Raw genomic sequence first — 21,592 nt, forward strand, 5'->3', positions numbered from 1 at the left:
ACCAAAATGCAGACTTTTCCTTTGTGCACAGCACAAACTATTCCCATGTTTTGAATGCTCATCACTTTAAAGACCTGATAGAATTTAATTCAACACAAATATGACAAGCATATCAGTTAAATAGTGAGATAGTACCTTGTGACAGATGGACCAAGCAGGAGCTTCCAGATTCTGTGAAGGGGAAATGGACAAAAGGAGTAGGAGAAGAGGTGAGTTCAGATAGGAAAAGCATCCTTGCAAAAAAAATGTCTAGGTCAAGACCTGCATTTTTGTCATATACTATATTATTCTTGCATTAAGGTATTCTTTTTTTTTTTTTTTAACAACTAACAAAGTATCTTTCTTAGACTGCATTATAAGCACACTGTCAAACATGGTAGGGTGCCAATCTACAGTCAGGTCCAAGAGCCCTTACTGAAAACTAGGTCAGCCTCAAGGGTTATATCAAGTAAAACCCCCTGGCTAAGTTGCCCTTCAAGACTTTACAGTAAAATATTTTCTCTTTTTCCCTATTTTTCTATATTGTGAATATGAGAGCAGTTGGGAAAAGATCTCCCCTTCCTGTATCAGCACCACTCTGAGTCTGTAATGTGTGTGTTTTGGGGAGAGTGGCTTCACAAGCAGAGGAAAACTCAGAGGACAATAGCTGTCTGATAGGAGACAACGTAATGCATCTTATTTTCATTTTTTTAGTTTTTCAGAGTCTGTACTCCAAATATTCTTTCTTCCTTGCAGTATGAAAAAACATGCAATTTAAAGAGCACTGGTTGAATGTGAATTTTTTGTAGAACTTTTTCAAAACAAAATAATCTCCATTCATATTTAATGACTCCTTTCCCCATGCAGTTAGTCAATGAAAATAAATTGGGGAGTTGCTCATCCTAAAGGAATCCAAATAATTTAAAGAGTAATAAATTAGGCATATTCCCCCAGGATCAGGGCATATTATCAGTCAATAAGAAGGATTAATTTAGATTTCACTATGTTATGCTCTTCATAATCTTTGCTTCTGGTGCACATTATTTTGCCCCACAAGATTAGTCCAGAATAAGTAAGCTTTATCAGTGTTCATCTAGCCTCTGAGAATGACTTAATTTACTCAGTACCTTAATAATGAAATGTTTTTTTATCTGTTTATGTATCTAAAAGTTTATCCTCCCATTTTGAGTAAATTATTATGTTCTCAGTTTTAAGAAATTTTAACATAGAGTAGTCTGGACCACTTTAAGATATATCACCACACTGGTACTTTTCAGCATGCATATCTGGGTAGACAACAAATATTTCTTTCACTTGATTGTCAAAAAGATTTCAGATCAGGTTTTCCTAAGTCTTGTAGGATCTTATCGAACACCAACATCATCCTCCTCTCAGCAAACAGTTTGCTATACTGAAGGCTCCTGGTAATCTTCCCTGTGTCCTGCTCCAAGGGACACCATCAGCCTCAGGATACCGAGGGACAGTGGAAGAGGGAGAATAAGACCAAAGAAGGGGGTAAGAAAAAGGAAGTTTGTATATGTATATTTTTAACCATGATATGCAATTTGAGATGTGTAGTATCACTGAATCTAGACTAAAAATAACTGTTGAATTAGACTGTTAAGACTGTAATTAGATCAACAATAATTTATTGGCTTTGTGTATATGGTGTTCCTTTTGCCCATAGCAACCTGTGTTGGGATAGAACTACATGTTTTGCAGTCTCTGTATGTATTTAGTTAGTACTGGTACTAACTAAAAATCCCAGAAAATGCTGGCAGACATTCTAGCTTACTGCTGGATATCTGTGAGTTTCCCATTGTGAAGCAAAGAGGTCTTCCCTTTTTAGATCCACAAACTACACTCATTCTTCAACAATAGGCCCTTAACGCCACAAAGAGCTTTCTGTGTACAGATGTCCACATACAAGATAAAATACAATGGCAGCCATTTCTACGCACAGCAAGGCTGTAATATTGGCCATACTAGAAGATATAATCTGGGCTTAGACTCAGCAAGGTGGTCACATGTACACTAGTGTGAGACTTCACATGTAGGGCAATTTTTAACTCACACTTCTTTATAAACAGATTCAGACAGTGTGGGAAATCCTGGCCCTGCTGCGCTGATCTGCAACTGTCTTCCCTTGCTCTTTATAAATCTCTTTCCTTGCCTGCTTTCAAAATGTTATCTTAACTAGGATTAATAAAGATATACTGGGGAGCTTCTTATCTCTTACAGGAATTATGTTTATAGTGATAATAAAAAGCTTTAATCTTGGAAAAGCAATGGAGGGGGAAGAAAGATGGAAAGAAGATACTCGTGTGGAGAATAGGCAGGTAAGAGGTGAGACAAGGGCAGTGGAGGTCATGGATGGGCCTGCACCAAAACCTGAAATCCAAATACCTCTGAACTTTGAGAGCATCTGAAGATAGATGAAAAGTTATGATCTGGACCTCTTAACTTTCTTTCTGAATTAGGAATGGATAAGCTGGTTCTGATAAAAGGAGATCCATCCTGAGACTTTTTGAAATTCAAAAGAGCTCAGTTTACCTTTTAAATTAAGTTCTGAGCAGCTTTCTGACTTCTTGTGTTCAGCCAGGAGAAGATGTGGAAATATCAAAAAACAGCATGAAAGACATGCCTGCCCAGCCTGAATGAGGGCATACTGAAAATCTCCCCAGGGAGATTGATCCTCTGAGATTTCTGGGGCAAAGAAGGATGGATGCGTTTCAGAAAAATAGTTGAAGTATTAGGCATATGACTAAATGAAACCACAACATCAAACAAATTGAGGTTCACCGTGGCTTGCTGCTTAACTGGAATATAATTACATTTATTTGAGATGTATGGGATTCTCTTGTTTCTAAACAAAGACTTGCAGAGTTCACTGGCTCCTGTGCCAAACACATTCGCGTGGCTACATCTGTACTAGGAAATAAAGTGCATCCTGGCTCTCCTCTGGCCAACTGAAAGGACATGGCTCATGCTCATAGAACTGAAATCTGTCCTTCAGACAATGATGGCTGCATCCAAGCTATGGGGATCAGCTTATGGGGAACTGTCCTTGGCCCATATTCACCCATTGGACATGCCCAGGATTTCCTGAGGAATGGGCTAGGGCACAGGACAAAATATTATAATATATTGCCAAATATTGTGCAAAATATAGTGCCAGATATTGTGCTCATATTTAAAGGTATGGCAAATCATGGGATTGCAGAGGGTCTGTGCACTGGCACTTTTTATTTCAGGAATAAAGACTGAGGCAGTTTAATGCTGGTTTTCTGCTTCTGTTACTGTAGTCTCCCTTTCTCCTAAAGTATAAAGAGACCACCACAGTGGCCAGATTTGAGTATCATCAGTCTTCACTGCAACTCCATTTGCTAAGTTTCAACATATCTGAAATATGGTCTTTGTGAATGATCTAGTTTTTCTCTAGTCAGAGACAGGACATCCTTGTTCCACCCACCTGACTTTGGTTCTGTGCGTCATTTAATGTTTGGTAACATTTTCACTCTTTGTTAAGGTGTATGTATCTATTGTCAAAGTTCTGGAAAGGGACCTGGATGGACAGACCTACATCTATTCATTTTCCCATTGGAAAAAAGCCTAAATCTATAGACCAAATGCTGTAGAATATGCCATGAAGTTTAGCCACACTGTTGCGTTTATTTCTACAATAGAAGTATTTCAGGTTATAGACTTGACACAGCCTCATGACCCTGGGTAGGCCATCACCGTGAAATTTGCTTTTGATAAAGACTTGAGATTGCCTTAATTTTGAAGCTCGGTGAAAGATCAGTTTTTCTATGAATGTGTTCTTCAAACAGAACAATATAAAACCATATTATCATACTGAAAAGTGGATAAGCCCTCAGCTGTATCTTGTTATGACATTTCTTCAAAATAGCCTTATTAGTAACATCATTTGGATTGTCTGGATTTTAAATTGAGATATTAGATAGTGTTCAAGGAAATTTGTTAGCTGAAGTTACATACTTAAAATGAAATCTTTGCCTATATTATTAGTATTATATCTAGCAATTATCTAGCAGATTTTAAATAACTTGATCTGTCTTCAAAAGACTACAAAAGAAGTTGGAAAAGCAAGCCCACATTTGTGTCAATTTTCCATCCACCACTTTATAAAGCTTATAGTACTCTGATTAACTCCCAAATCATTATTCAGCAACACCCACATACACACACTATTCTCAGTTGGCTAAAGAAATAATGGACTTTGTGTTCTGCCTGACTAAAGAGTTTGAATGGAAATGAAGGCAAAGGGAGAGTGTCTGTTGGGTGGTCATGTGGAGGACAAATTGCAGAAGAGATAGATTTAAAGAGATGAGTTTTGTTCAAAGTTCTGAATGCAATGACAGCTGCAGCAATTACTTTCTGCTTCAAGGGGGCTGTGCCTGACTCCAATGTAAGATCTCTGTCCTGCACTCATGCCCCCGACACCGATCCCTTAGTTACTTGAGTAAGGTATTGTTATCCCAGGAAAACCCATATATTTCATAGAATCGCAGAATCACAAGGTTTGAAAAGACCTCTTGGATTGAGTCCAATCATTCCTATCTGCCATCAAACCATGTCCCTGAGCAACTCATCTACCTGTCTTTTAAATACACCCAGGGTTGGTGGCTCCACCACCTCCCTGGGCAGCCTCTGCCAGTGCCCGATGACCCTTTCTGTGAAAAATTTTTTTCTGATATCCAGTCTGAACCTCCCCTGGCGGAGCTTGAGGCCATTCCCCCTTGTCCTGTCCCCTGTCACTTGGGAGAAAAGGACAGCTCCCTCCTCTCTACAACCTCCTTTCGGGTAGTTGTAGAGAGCGATAAGGTCTCCCCTCAGCCTCCTCTTCTCCAGGCTCAACAATCCCCAGTTCCCTCAGCTGCTCCTCGTAAGACTTGTTCTCCAGCCCCTTCTGATACAAGCCAAGATGCCATTGGCCTTCTTGGACACCTGGGCACACTGCTGGCTCGTGTTCAGCCACTGTCAATCAACACCGTCAGGTCCTTCTCCTCCAGGCAGCTTCCTAGCCACCTTTCCCCTACTCTGTAGCACTGCATAGGGTTGTTGTGCCCCAAATGAAGGACCTGGCATTTGGCCTTGTTAAACCTCATCCCATTCATCTCAGCCCAGCAGTCCAGCCTGTTCAGATCCCTTTGGAGCCTCCCTATCCTCCAGCAGATCGACACTTCCTCCCAGCCTGGTGTTGTCCGCAAACTTGTTAAGGGTGCAAGGTTTCAAAGCCACCAAGACTGTGAATGTGATCTGGATACTATGCACTTTAACAGAACCCCATGGCAATTGAGAAACCAAAAACTGATTGCCAAAGCATAATAAATACGATGTCTCTCTGATGACTGTTTGTCATGTTCTGTGAAAGCTGTTTTTTTGGAACAAGGGATGAAAAATTGTTATTGGGTGTAATGATCTGAAATACTTAAGGATGAAGGTGATTACACATATCCTTTGCTGGAGCTGAGAATGTTTGGATAGAGCATGGCTTCCCAGCTAGGGAATGATTTCCTTTTGTACAATATGAACTATGCTTATATGCATATCTTTTTAATGCGAGTAGAGGTTTGTGTGAGCATTTGTGTCTGTGTGGAGGAGCTGGAGCACAAGAAGAAAATACAAGCACACAAATGAAAAAAAACTGTTCTTCTGTGAAGAAAATGGGTCTGTTCTCTTTTGGTTGGATTGCTTACATAGTTGTTAGTTTAATCTTTCTAATAAAGAGGGGTTTGTTTTTTTTTTTTTAAAGTGTGTGGCAAACTGGCTGGAACATAGGTAGGAATAATATATTTGGGTTACAGGAAAAAAACTGGCATGACTTTAAAGGCACACATTTCATAACACCACATGTGCAAAGCATTATAATAATTGCACTGTACACATTTGTAACAGACAGAGTGAACAATGAATATTAAAACCACATTCCTAAAGCTGGCCCAGCAGCTTGGCACCAATATTTTATATGGGAGACCTGTACTAGTGTCCAAATGCTGGGTCTTCTGCATCCAGAGGTGGCAGGGGTGGTGGCTGAAGTGATGGGCTTGGGTGCAGGTGAGATTTGTGGGAAGGAACATGACAAGGCTGCTCCATTTGCTGTTGCTTCATTCCCCCACTTGCTACTCTACAGAAAATATTTCACTGAGGAAATGAGTGGCTGATGTTCTAAATCACTGTAGTGCTGGAATGAGGAGGAAAAGGGATAGATGTGGGAGCAAAATAGTGACCAGATAATGGTCTGAAGGCTGTGCTAGGAACACCTAGCCTCTCCTCCCAACAAGGATACAGAGGCACTCAGGTTTCCCGAGACATGCACTGCTGGGCAAGATGGGCAAGATAACTACTCACACCAAAGTTGTGTGGTTCCTGCTAATTGGTGATACATGCCATTTAATTAGTGGTCTGTGCAGCATATGAAAGGCAGGTTACAGGGAAGAATGGTGGGATATCATTCAATCAAGACGCTCCTTGCAGGCAGTGGAGAATGCAGTAGCCACCTTTCAAGGAACGGTTCATCTTTCCAGTAAAGAGCCAACCATGAAACAGTTTAAGTTTCTGGTATTGCTTCATGAAGCAAAAAGCAGGATACCGTGTTTTTCATTTTATAGCAGCAGGAGACATGCCATGAAAAACCCCAGAACTCAAGTGTCTTCCACAAGCACAGGAGAGTAAACTTCCTGCCAGACCCTAGAAATGGGATAGATGTCAAGATGTCCCAGCTCTGAATCCAGTGGCTTTGCCATGAGATTGCAGCTGTGAAAGCAACACCCAAGGTTTTATTATGTCCTGTAGAAAGAGGAATGTGGAACACTTGGTCTACAGCCCAAATGGTAATCATTTAACAGGAAAATAATCTTGTATTACTTTTTCTGTGCTTTCTTGAAGTCATTAGGGCTGTTTTCACCCTTTCCTTTTCCTTCTTTTTGCACCTTAGAACTTTTCTCTATGGATGCCAACAAAAATTAACAGTTCTCCTGTTTTGCTGTTACATTTAACACACTCGACACGAATATTTCACCGTTAGCTTTTACTTCTACATTTATCAGTCTATACCATAGATTGAGAGCATGAGGTTTCTAGAGGAAAGACCATCCTTATATTATGTGCTCATATAATGTCAACTTGACCCATGACAAATGCACAGAAGTTCTATGGCAATACTGCTATGTTAACCACCACTAATCCACCCGTGGATAAATCTTTAACAATTACCATATATGACAATGTCAAATCCTGAAAAATTGTTTTGGACTATAACAAAAATAATGTCTTAATTGTCATGAAACATATTTTAAGATCATAGTATTAAAAATAATAAATAATGAGACTTTTCCTGAGGTAATGCAAGATAAATACTTAGTTTTGTGATGGAAAGTGGGGATTTGCCAGCAAGTCTGCAACATTAAGAGCAGGAGCTTAAATGAAAAACAAGTATTAAGAGATTAGCAATAGTCATAAGAAATGAAAACATTGGATATTTATAAGCTAACACTCATAAAAATCAGAAATGCAATGTATTTTGATAGTAAACATGTCGGTCATCAAAACAAAGTCTTAATTTTCTTTCTTTTCTTTTCTTTTCTTTTCTTTTCTTTTCTTTTCTTTTCTTTTCTTTTCTTTTCTTTTCTTTTCTTTTCTTTTCTTTTTTCTTTTTTTATTTCTTTTCTCTTTTTTCTTTTTTTCTTTTTTCTTTTTTCTTTTTTCTTTTTTTCCTTTTTTTCCTTTTTTTCTTTTCTTCCTTGACATGCTTCTCTAGTTAAATAAACTAGCTGAACTGTGGATTGCTTAGCCCAAACATGTAGTACTTTCAAAGACAATTCACAGCATTCAGAAAAGCCCTTTGATGTGAAATTAGAGAAAATTAAGGTATTAGAAAATATGTGCTTGGATTTTGCTTAAGCTACCCTGTAAAGAGCCATTCTGAAGTGGAGGGGTAGAATTTGTATTCCTTAAACAGCTGTGTCACGGTTTGTCTAAACCCAAGCAATGGGTCTCTGTGCGTTAAATTCAACAAGGTTATATAGGCAGAGTACTCAAATGCTATGCTAGTAAACTTCCTTATCAATATGTCATATATGGTCTCTATGAAAAACAGTGATCTAGATATTATGAAATCTAAAAAGTATTGACGGTTAACTGTTCTGATGTTACATGAGTCAAAAAACCACTGTAACTGTCTTGCATCACTGCAAAGAACAGGAAAGCCAGTGGGATTAGAGGAATGTGCTAATTAAGGAATGCACTTGGAATGTAAACTCAGGTAGTTTTCCAATGGGCACATGGGGAGAAGATGTCCGATCCTAGCTGGCAGGAAAAAGTGAGTTGTACTTCATATAAATTTTAAACCTGCATTCCCAAGAGCCAGAGATAAAACTAAAACAAAAGGAAGGCAAGAGAAGAGGAAAGGGATCTATCTTAGGCAGAGAATGCAGCCTGAAATATGTCACTTATGTTGGTGAGTGCTGGTGCGGTTTGGATGTCTGTCTGCCCTCACCTCCTCTATTAGTGTTATAAATCATCCCTGAAAGAGGGCATAAAAGAGAAAAAGAGCAACTAAGCTGGTGCCTTGCTTACTGAGGATGACTACAATCTCGAAGTGTATGATCTGAAATAAAGCACCCTCAAGGCGAGTCTAGTCAGGATCTATTGACACTTATCATAGCTAAGTAATACCTCAGAAAAGTCAGAAATGGCAACTTGAAGAAGAGACTAATGCCAGAGGTATTTTAACTTGTTGGAAGTGTTGCTTTTCAGGATCCAGCCAGCTCAGGAATGGTCCAACACAGTGAGCAGGAAACCAAGGAAAGATGTCAGGAGGGCTGCATGGATGACCAAGGAACTCTTGTAAAAAGTGAAGCATAAAAAGAAAGTGTAGAAGGGATGGAAGCAGAGTTGGATTTCCAAAGAGGAATGTAGATATACTGTCCAAGGTGTTATTATGGGGCTATGAAAGACAAAACCCACCCAGGGTTGGGTCTGGCAAGGGAAATGAAGGGCTACAAGAAAGGATTCTAAGGGTATAATAGCAGCAAAAGGAAGGCCAGGGAAAGTGTTCACCCATAGATGAATAGAGTGTGAGACCTGGTGGACATGGAAGCTACCTCTTTTACCTCTTTACTGGAAAGGCTGGCCTTCAGGAATCCAATATCGCTGAGCCTAAGGGGTAAGTCTGGATGGAGAAAGACTTAGCCTTGGTGGAGAATGATCAGTTTAGGGAATATTTACACAACTAGGATATTAATAACTCTATGGGCCCTGATGGGATACACCCATGAGTTCTGATGGAGCTGGCCAATGTCATTGTGGGTCCATTCTTGGTAATCTTTGAGAGCCCATGGAGATTGAAGGAGACATGTGAGGACTGGAAGAAAGAAGATGTCACTACTGTGCCCAAGAAGAGCAAGAAGGAAGAAATAGAGAACTACAGACCAGTCAGTCTCATCTCAATCCCTAGGAAGTCAAAGAAGCAAATAATTCTGGAAGACTGACATCCAGAGGGACCTCAGTTCAACAGGGGGAACTGCTAAGTGCTACACCTGAGGAGGGATAATCTCATGTACCAGTATATACGGTGAACCAACTAGCTGGAAAGCAGGATGTGGGCATCTTGGTAGACGACAAGTTGAACATTAAAAAACTATATGCTCTTGTGGCAAGGAAAGCCAGCAGTGGCCTGGGCTGCATTGTTCTAGCAAGTCTGAAGAGGTGATCCTTCCCCTCTACTCAGCACCACTTGTTCTCATGGATCTGAAGATTCACAGTCCTGTTCTTCAGAAAGGCCGAGTGTTGCTAGTAGGAGGAACGTAGAGCTGTAAAGCTTCTACCAGCAGCTTCTGTTGCTGCTGCAAGAAGACATCAGGGAGGTAGTACAGTTTGATACAGGGATACTGGATATTTCCATAGTCTGGGTTTGTAGCAGCCAGGGAAAAAACAGAGATGCTCTGGACAGAGAGTTCATTGAGCAACGGCTAATGGTCTTTTCAGTTATTCCTCATATCCTGTACACATTTTTGCAAGAACTTCCAGTACAGTCCTTTAAATCTGAAGCTGTGAAAGCCACAGGAAATATGATCATTCACTAATAAATATGTTGATACGGTCATAATGCATTAAAATAATTAATGCTTTTAAATGAAACACCACAATTCCAAAGATGCTATGTAAAATCTCTTCTGTGGTATCAAATTCTTTTCTTTTCAGGAAAGAAATCAAACACATTTATGTAGCCTTGGGGAACAGATTGCCTAATGGTGATGTCACAAGGTTCATGCAGCCAGTATCTAGGATTCACCTATCAGTAAATGACAGCTTGCCGAGAAGTCTGTCTTCATTTACATACATAAAGTCAGGAAAAAAATTAAGTGATACAATTTTAAAAACAAGTTCAGTTTGAAAACAGTCTTAGATGTTGTAGCAATGTAGTTACATGAAAAAAAAGTGCTTGACGACAGAATTCAAGAAAATGCTGTTATCCTTTTTAGCATAGCTTATTTCTTTGGAAGGTTAGATAATGAAATCCTGTTCTCTTCAGTTGCTGGATAACCTTGAAACCACATTTATGATATTAAGGATGCACACTAACATTAGCTAATCTCTCTGATTGCAATTCTACACAACTTATTCTAGTCTTAAGGTATGAGACATTTCCTTCTCCAAAAGACAGGTTTAGAGTTACTAAATTCTATAGGGAATAGATGAATAACACAATATATAAATTATTTACTTATCTATTTACTTATCGACATTAAAATGTTCCTAGAACATAAAGTCATGTGAAAATATGTATCATATGTATCTTCACCTCCACACTTAGAAATACAGGACTAGATTAAAATTTTACTGTGGTTCTGTTTTGGATATGAGACTTCATTAATTTCTAGGATTTACTCCAGGCTTATTACCAGAACAAAAATAGATGAAAGTTCAAAAGATAATGAAAATATGGATTTATTGATAATATTTGTGATTTTAATTGTTGCACTGCTTGGAACTCTTTTTTGTGTGAACTTCTTTTAGTTCACACAAGAATAAGAAGAACTAGTTGTAGGATTGCTATGTGTAAACGCATGTCCTACTATTAATAAGTGTAATTTGTCTGAAAGATATGAAGAAAAACCTTGTCATTATACTGGCATATAGAAAATGTTTCGGCTTCAGTGAACAGAACAGAAAAAAAACCCAAAATTGTTCGGAAAGAAGACACTTATGTCTTAAATTAAGGACTTCACTATAGCATCAATATTATTGCCCTGGAAGTATGAAAGCAAAATATTGCTTTTTATAAAATGAAAATTTTGCATCTTTTATGGCTTTACTTTGCATTGTTCACCTGTTAGTGAACCGTATCATATCAGAAAGGCAATGGAGGGCATAGAGAAGTGCTGAAAAAATCTCACTGAATTGAAGGAACTGTATCCTAGGAATCATTCTTCTCTTTCTTTAACATTTTTACTGCAGTAGTACTCAAAGACTGTTGTTGTATGTGAGATACAAGCACAGTGATACAAATGGACTGTTCTCAATGTGCCTGCAATCAAAGAATAAAAATAACTGAATAAGCAGGGAGACATAAAAGAAAGAATATTTAAAAAGGATAATAGCTTGCAGAGCTTGTATGAAGGCTGCTTTGCACTCTTAGTTCTGACTCTGTATTTTAAAGGGTCTCAGCCGCTGATGGAGGAGACATCTTCAGCATCCTAAGCAAGGGTAAGACTACAAGATATCAGAGAATTAAGACTGGTTTGGAAAGGACTGAGGCCCGATAACGTGTAATCTGGATTTCTCATTTTTAATATTATTCCAAGTTAATTGTCAATTTAATAGGCAATAAATCTAGTTGATCAACACACAGAATTATTACCACATGGAAAAAGACTTTTTCAAATTAGACAACAAGATGATAGGATCATGGCACACCATAAACCCTGGAAAAAAAATTATCCTGAGTGATTATCAAATAATTTACAGCTAGTTTTGCACAGCTGTCTGAAAGAAAAATGACTGGAGAGAGGGGGAGGGAGTAAACCCAATATCTGCTGACATATAAATGTGAGAACTAAAGAGCAAAAGAAATTAGGTTAACCTTCAAATGACTGTGTGAGGTGAAATCAAACCTGTACATCTGCATTCATTTTTGCAAGTAGTGAAACTGAGCAAGGATGTTTTTAAGGTAAACTACTAGATTTTGTGAAGGGAGAATTAGATGGAGTGTGAAAGAGTCTTTTTTCAGTGATGGTCTCAGCCTGGGATCTTCAGAGAACTTTGAAATTGTTTGCAAAAGGTGACTGTGAAAATCAAGCTCATAAATATTCTGTAACAATCCACATGTGTTAATTTTCACTGAGGTTTCCACTTCTCTGAGAGAATTGGTAAGGGGTCCACAAATCAAAAAAATTTTGAAAGCCACTGGGCTGTGGGCTAACCTCTGTCCTTGGATATGCATCCAGTTCTCATCTCTCATGGCTGAAGAATTGGCCCTATTCATCCAACAGCCATTAAGAAAGAAAAGTCATCCCTGGCTGAATACTGAGTAGACGTAGGTGTATGTCAGATAATGGAGAGCCGCAGTGTACACAGAGATTGTAATTCACCCATGGGGTCCCTGCAAATGCATGTGCTTGAACTGCACAACAGTTTGAATTCAGCCTTGTGTTTGCACCGCAGCCATCTGGTGCTATTTAAAATATATACTTTTCAACTTTGACCTTTTAATCTTTCTGGTTTAAAAACATGCACCAGTTCAAAGGTTACCTCTCTTAACCTTGAGCAATTCCCTTTCAGGAAAAACAATGAGGGGTTTTTATCATCATCACTTTTACTGGTGCTCATGAAAGGGTAATTCTCTATTGTGATTTGTACACATGTTTCAAGATAAATCAAAACATGATTGTTATATATTTAAAACTACATTTTCTCTGTGTGTCATGATTTTTAGGTGCCTCTGTTCTGGGAAATTCAAAATGAATGGGCTTCTCAAGGGCCTAATTATCAGATGGGCCGAACATTTATAACCTCTCTACTGCCCTGAAAATACCAGAATTGGAGGCGCCCGGGAGTGGAACTAATGATTTAAAACTTTGGCCATAGATGGCCACACTGATGCCCACAAATCACTCTGTGAGACTGTGTTCTTTTCTGTCTGTGATAACAGAAAAACATAAAGTCACCCCAGATTTGCTTCCCACCCCAGGACTGAGATGCAAAACATTTCAGTCCTTTTCCTTCCCACAGCCAGCAGTGAGAGTTTTCTTACCTTTCCCATAAGGAAAGGTATTATAAGACACAGAAGGACCTTTATCTGGCCAGTATCAAGACAGCCTGTAGGTAAACTTTATGCAGTGATATCCATTTTTTTTAGTGCCCAAAAAGTAGCCTTAACAACCAGCTTAAAGTCTTCCTTTTAGCTAATTACTTATGTTGAATATAACCCAGATAGGTTAACGTAATGTGAAGGTTTCCATCAGGCAGACTCAGGCACACAAGTAGGAACCACACTTTCTGTACCTTTTCTGTGTGGAATTTGTACTTTTATTTTAAAAGAATGCAAATTTATGATATTATTTGAAGATAAACTATTTCCTGAACCAACCTAAGAAAAGAGCGAACTTGATGGAGACTTAACTCTAGCTCTATATGTACCATTTGAAAGAGCTCAGACCTAGACCTCCTATGTTGTCCTCAGATTGAGATTTGGATTTCCACAACTGCAATTATTTTGCTGATTATTTTAACAGGGCTCCAGAACCTCTGGGACTGAGCGTAAAGTATGAGAATCATATCTCTCATTTGTTGCCAGTTTTGAGCCTGGGTTTGATTTTTCTAGCAAGTTAGATTAATTCTTGTTTCTACCCAACTTGATTCACAAACACATAGTAATTTCAACACCAACTTAAAAATTATACTGAGGAACACAGGTTGGGGGCTGTAGTTTTACCATCATACAGCAAATTTTGAATATCACACAGAGAATACAAGAGGAGCCGATTCTCTCCCTTACATAAAAAAAAATATTGGAACTCCTAAAAAGGATTTACACATATTGCTTCAGGCTGCTAGCCATTTGCCTACAGGTGGGTGGTGTTTGTTTAATAACTGAAATAGTTTTTGACTTGACTTTCTGTTTTTCTTGTTTCCCAGGTGATTGATTCTGCTGTTTTTAGAACTGTCTACTGCATCCTGAACATTTTCCATGCATCAGTGACTGGGAACATTTTAAGCTGGCGTCAAAGATAGAGTCTGTGGGGAAGTCTGCACACAAATAATACTTCTTCATTGTTCCTGCTCAGCAGTGATCATGCCTTTTGCAAGCTGCTTCACCCATTGCAGCAGAAGACTAAACTAAAAATAATCAATCAGAACTTTTTTCCCTAAGCAATCTATATTCTCATTTTCAGAGCCAATGTACCACTAGATGAAAGAAAGAGAAAGTGCTCGACTCCATTAGCACCAGCCATCCAGTAGAGCTCGATTTGGAAGGCGTGTGATAACATCCATGTAAGGAAGCCTAGGAGAGGCCACACAGGAAGATTATATAAATGAGAACCACAGCTGTAGATGAATAATGAAATACAATGAAATGGGCTAGAGGATACTGACTATCCTTTGGCATAAGGAAACAATCAAACTTCTGCAAGCCTTTATTCAGGAAAAATGCCCTGACATCAGCCTATATAGACAACAATCTGCAAGAGTGGCATAAAAAAATAACTCCAGATCTTGAAGTAGTCTCCTAAGCAGAGACACTTAAAAAACAAAGGTAGTCTTTGAAAGTGTAGTGACTATAGTTCCCATTCAAGTCAAACCCTAATCTCCTAGGAGAAGAAGGTGAACAGGAAGGAGTTGTACACAACGTTTGAGCTTATGGATTTGGTCAGGGTCATTAAAATGGTGAAGGCCTTCTTCACAGGCCAGCAGAGAAACAAGCAGAGTGATAATCTGTTTCTGAAGACACTCTGGGAGAAGCATTTCCCAGGTATATGTGAGCAACCAAGATGTATATCCATCCCGTCAAACTGGATCTGGAGGTATCACAACTGTGGGAACTACCGTGGCTACTCATGTATACTCAGCTGTGCAGTATCTGCCAGCAGCTCTGGGCATGGCCCTAGGCAGCAGAGAGCTGTGCAAGGCAAGGAACAAACAGATAATTTTTGTCAGTGACTTTTTTCCTCTGCATTTGGTCTGAGTAAGAAATGGTAGGAAGGGAAAGGTGAAAGCAAAGTATAGTAATATGGAAAGATACTGAGAATACAGATACTCTTGACCTTGCCTATACAGAAGCTAGAAGGAGGACAATAATCTAGAAGTGGTGCAAAAAAGGGAATTTACTCATAAAGAAAAAGTAAAGAAAGAGGCTAGAAGTCCAGAAGGAATATGATTTTTAGTGAAAACCCCTCTAAAAAGTAGTTCCCTTGGGAAAGAGCTGGTTGCTGCATTCAGATATCTTTGACTATCTCTAGGAGCTCTCATAGCTGCTACCTCTTGGACCACAAATGGGTAAATTCCACTTACTGGCTCTGTAAGAAATCTTAGGTGTCAAACCCGAGAAATTCACATAGCAACCAGGTTTTGGAAAGGAAAAGAGTTTAGGTCCCCACAAAAAGCTCATTGTGGATGTTTTTATGGAGAAGGAGAGTGAAACTTTCAGGCCTTCAAGTACAGGCCAGAGAATTTCAGCAATGTAACACCTGGATCTTGGAGGGACAGCTAAGCTGAAGCCAGTAGACATGGAGAATGCTCTCAATCCCTGTAAATGTGCATACAATTCTAATTTTGCTTTCATAATTTCTGAAAATAGCCTCTGATGAAAGAAAAGTGCTATGTTGAGTGTCCTGTATGCCCTCTATACATCTTTACTGCCTCTATTTGCACACTTTAGAAACAAGATAATTCTGCTTGTCCTCACATTTGAATATTGAGCAGGAAATCCTGTTTACCAAGTTACTACTTTTCTGGGTAAAGAGTTCCTTTGCTAGCTCTTTACTCCTGGGACAGACAGAGCTCTAAGGAAAAAGAATAATTTGCAGCACATAATTTATTTGGCAAAAGTTAGCCTTTTGCTCTTTTTTTCCATGAGCGCAGCAGCAGCATGGTTTCTTGAATGTACTCATTATTCAAATATATTCTCTGAATAAACAGCTGAACACTCTGTACTGTCAGATTTTGCCATGACATGTTGACTGGTGATGCATCCCTCCAAAGGCTTGGCTGATCACTCTGAGGTTGAGAACGTTTATGCCCAGAAAATATCCTGCTGTGGTTTGTAATTTTCCTCTGAGCCCGTCTCCCTCTCTGGTTCTGAAAGGCTGATCTGTGTGATTATAAAGGCTAAACTGAGATGCAGGTGGTGGGAGGGGGCATCAAAGAAAAGCCTACTATTCTGCGCTACTGTAGTGTCTGATAGGACAAGCAGTCTCATATCAAGAGAGTTTTTCTCTGTTTCATTATTCAGTAGGAATTTCTGGAGAGAGATGGAGAGTAAGGAAAGGCAGAGTTTTGTATATCCTGAAGCCTGACTAACTTGCTCTGATGGTGGTGGTCTTTTCTACCTAGAGAAGACTTCCCTTTCTGCCTGCATCTCAAGTCAAGCTGCTGTGTCACAAGTCCAGGGTGGGAAGATCCGTCAACTATCTCTTTGAGCAGTGCAGGCAGAGCTGGGATGGCCCAGGCATGTGGGAGAAGTTGGCAGGGTGCAAGGGAATGAGGTATTGCCATCGGCACAGTCACAGGAAGCAGCTGGCAGGAGAGAGGAACCCAGTCAAGGCCAGTCCTTTGTCATCGGAAAGAGTGGAAAAATGCATATGTTTCCTTATCTAACACCTACACCAAACAGGCTCAGGAGACTGTGCGTAAGACTGTTGCGGTGGCAACACTGACAGCCTCATTGTCTATCATATCTCTTGTTCAGTAACTTTGACTTTAACCTTGGACAAAGCAAAAATGTCAATATATGTTGGACACGCCACAGTTGGAAGACGTCACCTGCCTGAGCATAAGAAGCAAAATCAACAGTAAGATAAAAGCTTGAACACAAGCTGATCTAAGTTGGCAGTTCTTTACCTTCACTGTTCTGAAGGCAAATGCACATTCTGCATCACAAATTGAATTTAGAAAAAAAAACACAGATAGATTATTTGTGCACAGAAGCTATAGTATTTTTTCCTTTTATAAGCTTTATAATAACGCATAACTTTCCTTGCTAGCTAATGTGGTTATTATCAAAGGCAGGTCTTAACTCTGGTGAAAGTGAAAGACACTACCAGGACTCCAATTGAACAGGGCACATCAATTGTTATAACCTCAAATCATCAAATGATGGTTATCAGTGTTCACACTGGGTCTGGAGCTGAAAAGCACCAAGTAGTTTAAACATAGAGGGGCTCCCTGCAGGGTAGTTGCAATTTTTCTCATCTCTCACAACCATGTCCCATCACAACAGGAAGCCCTGGAAAGAAGGGAAGGGTTGGTTATACCAGTGCCTGTTTCTATTCTTCAAGAGAAGCTTCTGTGTAATGTAAACAGCTCTCTATATCAACAGCAAGGATTGCAGAGGGTGCAGATTTAAAAAAAAACAACTCCGCCCCAGACATCTTGATTGCAGATGTTATTAAATGATTCTCTGGTTCTGGAAATACTCATCCTGGCTGCATGTTGGTCATAGAATACATTCTGTTCTCATGGTTTTCTGACTCAAAGAATGGAAGAAGTGCATCAAAATCTAACAAGGAAGAAAAACACATCTATATGTGGTGATAGTTCTCCCTATCTTTTGGTCTGGGAGTCAGGTTCCTGCCGGAGGCGGCCTGTATGAGGGGCAGTGAAAGTAATTATTCTGTCAGCTTAAATGTGATTTTCTTCTATGTGTCTATTTCTCATGATGTCAGTTGACTAATCTGTCAGTCATCTTTGCTTGGCCTGTGGCCATGTGATGCTATATGCTGACGTACATGCTTTATTGTCCTAGCCTAAGAGAAAATTGAAAAAGGCTCCAACTTAAACCTTGTTTCTTCATCTATGTGTTGTATTTTTCTTTTGCTTCATCTTACCTGTTCCTCCTTTTCTTGACTCATTTCTTTCTTACTCAACTTATTTTTTTTCTCCTCCCTGACTCAGTCTTTCCATTAATTTGTTATCTTGGTTCATCTCACTTTTTCTCTCCCACACCATGGTTCCACTCCACCCTTTTCACATCCCTCCAACCCATCTCCTCATTGTTTCCACATCAGGGTCTACCACACAGACCACTTTGCCTTTGCCTTTGCCTCTTTTACCACACGGTGCTCCTCTCAGTCCTCCTATGCTGGATATGAGCCATTCCAAAGAAAAAGAAACAAAAGAAATCAAAACTCACACATTTTTACCTTAACTGCCCTGATTTTCTCAGAAAAACTGGGGCCAATCTAGAGATTGTTATAGGTTACATGTAAAACTTCCCTGTACTAGTGAGTTTTACACTTTTTCTCAGTGGTACCAGGATTTCATCATAAAGGATTTCACTTGAACACCCCCAAATGGCAAGTCCACTTTATTTATTACCTCATTCTTCTCCCTGATTTGAGATTAAAACATTGAGTCTCAAACAGAAATCGTGAGAATTTTATTTGCGGAACAATATCTTAGCTAGAGCCTAGCTGGATGGGAGGAGGATTAAAGATGAAGGCTTAGCATGACAATGGTTGAAATCAGTAGGACAGCTATCAGATTCCTCTAACTGAAGCCAAAATACATATATGTTTTTTGTTAGCTTGGGATGCTGGGATTGTAAAAATAAAAAAATAAACTATTTCACCCACATCTGCTTTGAGACCCATCTCAACACAGAGTGGCCATGTGAGAGATTTGGATATAGGTGTTCCTATGTCAGAAATTAAATAATCAGGTGCAGCAGACGTTCACATTAGCAAGCTGGGAGGGGGGATTATGGGAATGCATTCCTCACACAGACTATATCTATACTTCAGATTTCACATGGGCAATGTGTTTTCCCGTCCGGATGGAGGTCAGTTTTATATGAATTCTGGTCTCGGTGACCAGGAGTGGAGACATAAAAAGAACTATTCAGTGTCTCTGGTTACAGAGATAAGTGAAAGAGTCATTGGAAATAACTCTGTAATAATAGCAGCAGTAAGTACTGGGCATGATTTGAATCTCTTGATAGTGATACTGGGATGCCAGAATATTTATCAAGCCATTAGGAGAGGCTGTGCCTAGCTGATAAGATGACTACAACTGATGAAGTCCACCTGAAGGCTCTGATGGTGCTGGGGCAGATTTGCAGCCAACAACGGCAGATAGCAGGGAGTGCTGCCCTTAAGAGCGGCATGTACCATTCGTCAGCAAAAGTATACCATCTCCTGCCTGGGGCAAGCTTTTGGAATTTTTAATAAATGCAGTAAAGAAACATCTTGATGTATACTTTCCTGATGGCTGGGGAGCCAGTAAGAGCCTGCCCTGCCAAGAAACACTTTCAATGAGTTGGTGGCAGAGGGGAGGGGGCTGGGAGAAGTTGGTAGAGAATCACTTCCAAAAGTGATTAATCCAGGGCCTCATTTTAAATTATCTCTATATCAAATTACCAAACTTGTGATGGTTCTGTCTTTGGAAGATGAAATTGCCCCATTTATATATTTCAATGTCTCTTAGTGTCATCAATTAAAAAAAAACATTCTGTCATTTTGACTGGAACTAGATTTGGAACAGATTTTTTGCTATAATCATCTGTAAGCAACATGAATGGGGAAGGATTTGACTCCGCTTTTCTGATGTTTAATCAGCCCATGTGCTGTATCATGGATGAGATCAGGTGCTAGCACTTAAGTTAAGAAGTGTTTTTCTTTGAGTGGCTTTTGTTAGTCAAGGTTTTAATAACTGTAGAAAGATTTTATTGCTTATTTTGCCCCAATTGCTTATTATCTGCTCAAGTAAAGCACTGAAGTTAATGCTGGCATTTGTTTTTTCCTTCTTGCTTTGCTGTGTAACTTCCCTCTGCTCATGATCGGAGCCCTCTGGAATGTGGAAACTGGTGTGGCCGTCAGGCTATGCAAGTTCAAGACATTTTCTGTATTTCTGTGTCTCTGTGTGTGTAGAGACATAGAGAATTCAGCATAAACAGACAATTTTTTCCTTAAAGGTATTTTAAAGATTATAACAATGAAGTACTTACAAATAAAAAGGTTTTGTGCTGTTTACTACCAGCAAACAGAAAACAGTAGAAAGAGAGGAGGAATGGAGAACCAACTTGTTTTGCTGTTCACAATGAATTAAGTGTATAAATTCTCAACAATGAATAAACATTATTGACAGAGAAAAGTAAATGCATTTTAATTTTTTTCTGTTTTTAAAAACAAAAAATATCAATAGCAAGATTGTGGTTTCAAATGTGTTTTGAATTTGAAAGTGTCTCTTCGACATTTATGACGTACAGTGATGAGTATGCAATTAAAGTTCTTTGCTTATTTTTCAATGTTGAATTCTCAGTCTTCCAAATTTCCTTTGAGCTAGAGAGTGACTGAACAAAGGAGGAAGGCTTGCCAGTGAGTGGCCTGTTCCCATGTACACCATGCTGTGTTCGCCTTTGAACCGAATGCAGAGCCAGCCCATATGCATGCACTGAGGAGCCTCCCTTCTCAATGTATATGGGGTTTTGTTTCAATTACCACAAAAGGGCTAAGTAGGGAATAGAATGTTTTCGTAAATTTATTTGTCTTTCTTTGTGCCTAAATATGAAGTATCAGACATTTCATGGCAATGAGAGATGTTTTCTTGGGAACTCATATATCTGGTATGACTGCAAATAAAATAGTGTGTAAGCCTGGAACGTTAGCACTAGATCCACAGGTAAGGAATTTTGCTGTAGGCTATTTTTCAATTGTTGTTTTCACTCCTCGAACCCAGAGTGTGTCTTTCAGTAGTAAGCCCCATGTTCAGGATTACAGCACCAACACTGCAGCCTGGGAGGGTTGGAGTGGGCTTAGCTGTGTCGGTAGCACAAGCCCTTGAGCCAAAAATCTCGTTGTCACAAGCACACAAAAAGGAACAGCACTGAAGCTGTTTAGAGTCTTTCACTGTTTGCATACAAAAATCATCATTTGAGTAGGACCATAGGTAGAGATACATGTTTACCTGAAATTACTCATAAAATGCAAATTACTATCATAAACCTGAGCACTGCATTAAATATCCACTGGTTAAAATACACAGAGAGACTGCAGGTCAGTGACAGGGACTTGAGTGTTCTCCTTACTGTCTGCTTGGCTCCAGATTGATGTTCACTCTTACATTCTCTGACCAACCACCAGACCGTCCTTTTGCTGGAGATGGGACATGTTAGTTTAGATTCTTTCTGATGAAAAAGCAAAGTGGACCTGAGAAGTTTGGGTGGAACTGGAATTTTGCTGGTATGTAAGCCTTTACATTTGATACCATAGTCTTTTTGTGAATTAATTCTTCCTAGGTAACTTGCTAAATTCATACAGAAAATCATCAGCCAGTATTGGGATTGAAGATGAGTCTCCAGAGGCCCAATCCAGGATCCTCCAGATACCCTTTTCTGAAGGTGCCAGAGGTTGGATACCTAAAATGCATGCAT

General features: G+C 39.4%; 1 long non-coding RNA gene across 1 annotated transcript in view; it reads left to right on the forward strand.

Moving 5' to 3' along the window:
• LOC128851425 (uncharacterized) overlaps nt 1-20,192 on the forward strand; it is a 33,461-nt gene extending 13,269 nt beyond the window's left edge. Inside the window, exon 3 of the long non-coding RNA XR_008448803.1 lies at nt 14,143-20,192. This is a non-coding gene — a long non-coding RNA (uncharacterized LOC128851425). The remainder of the gene's footprint in view (nt 1-14,142) is intronic.
• Nucleotides 20,193-21,592: the final 1,400 nt, after the last annotated feature.

This window comes from Cuculus canorus, chromosome 2 (assembly GCF_017976375.1).
Source record: "Cuculus canorus isolate bCucCan1 chromosome 2, bCucCan1.pri, whole genome shotgun sequence".
Taxonomy (NCBI): domain Eukaryota; kingdom Metazoa; phylum Chordata; class Aves; order Cuculiformes; family Cuculidae; genus Cuculus; species Cuculus canorus.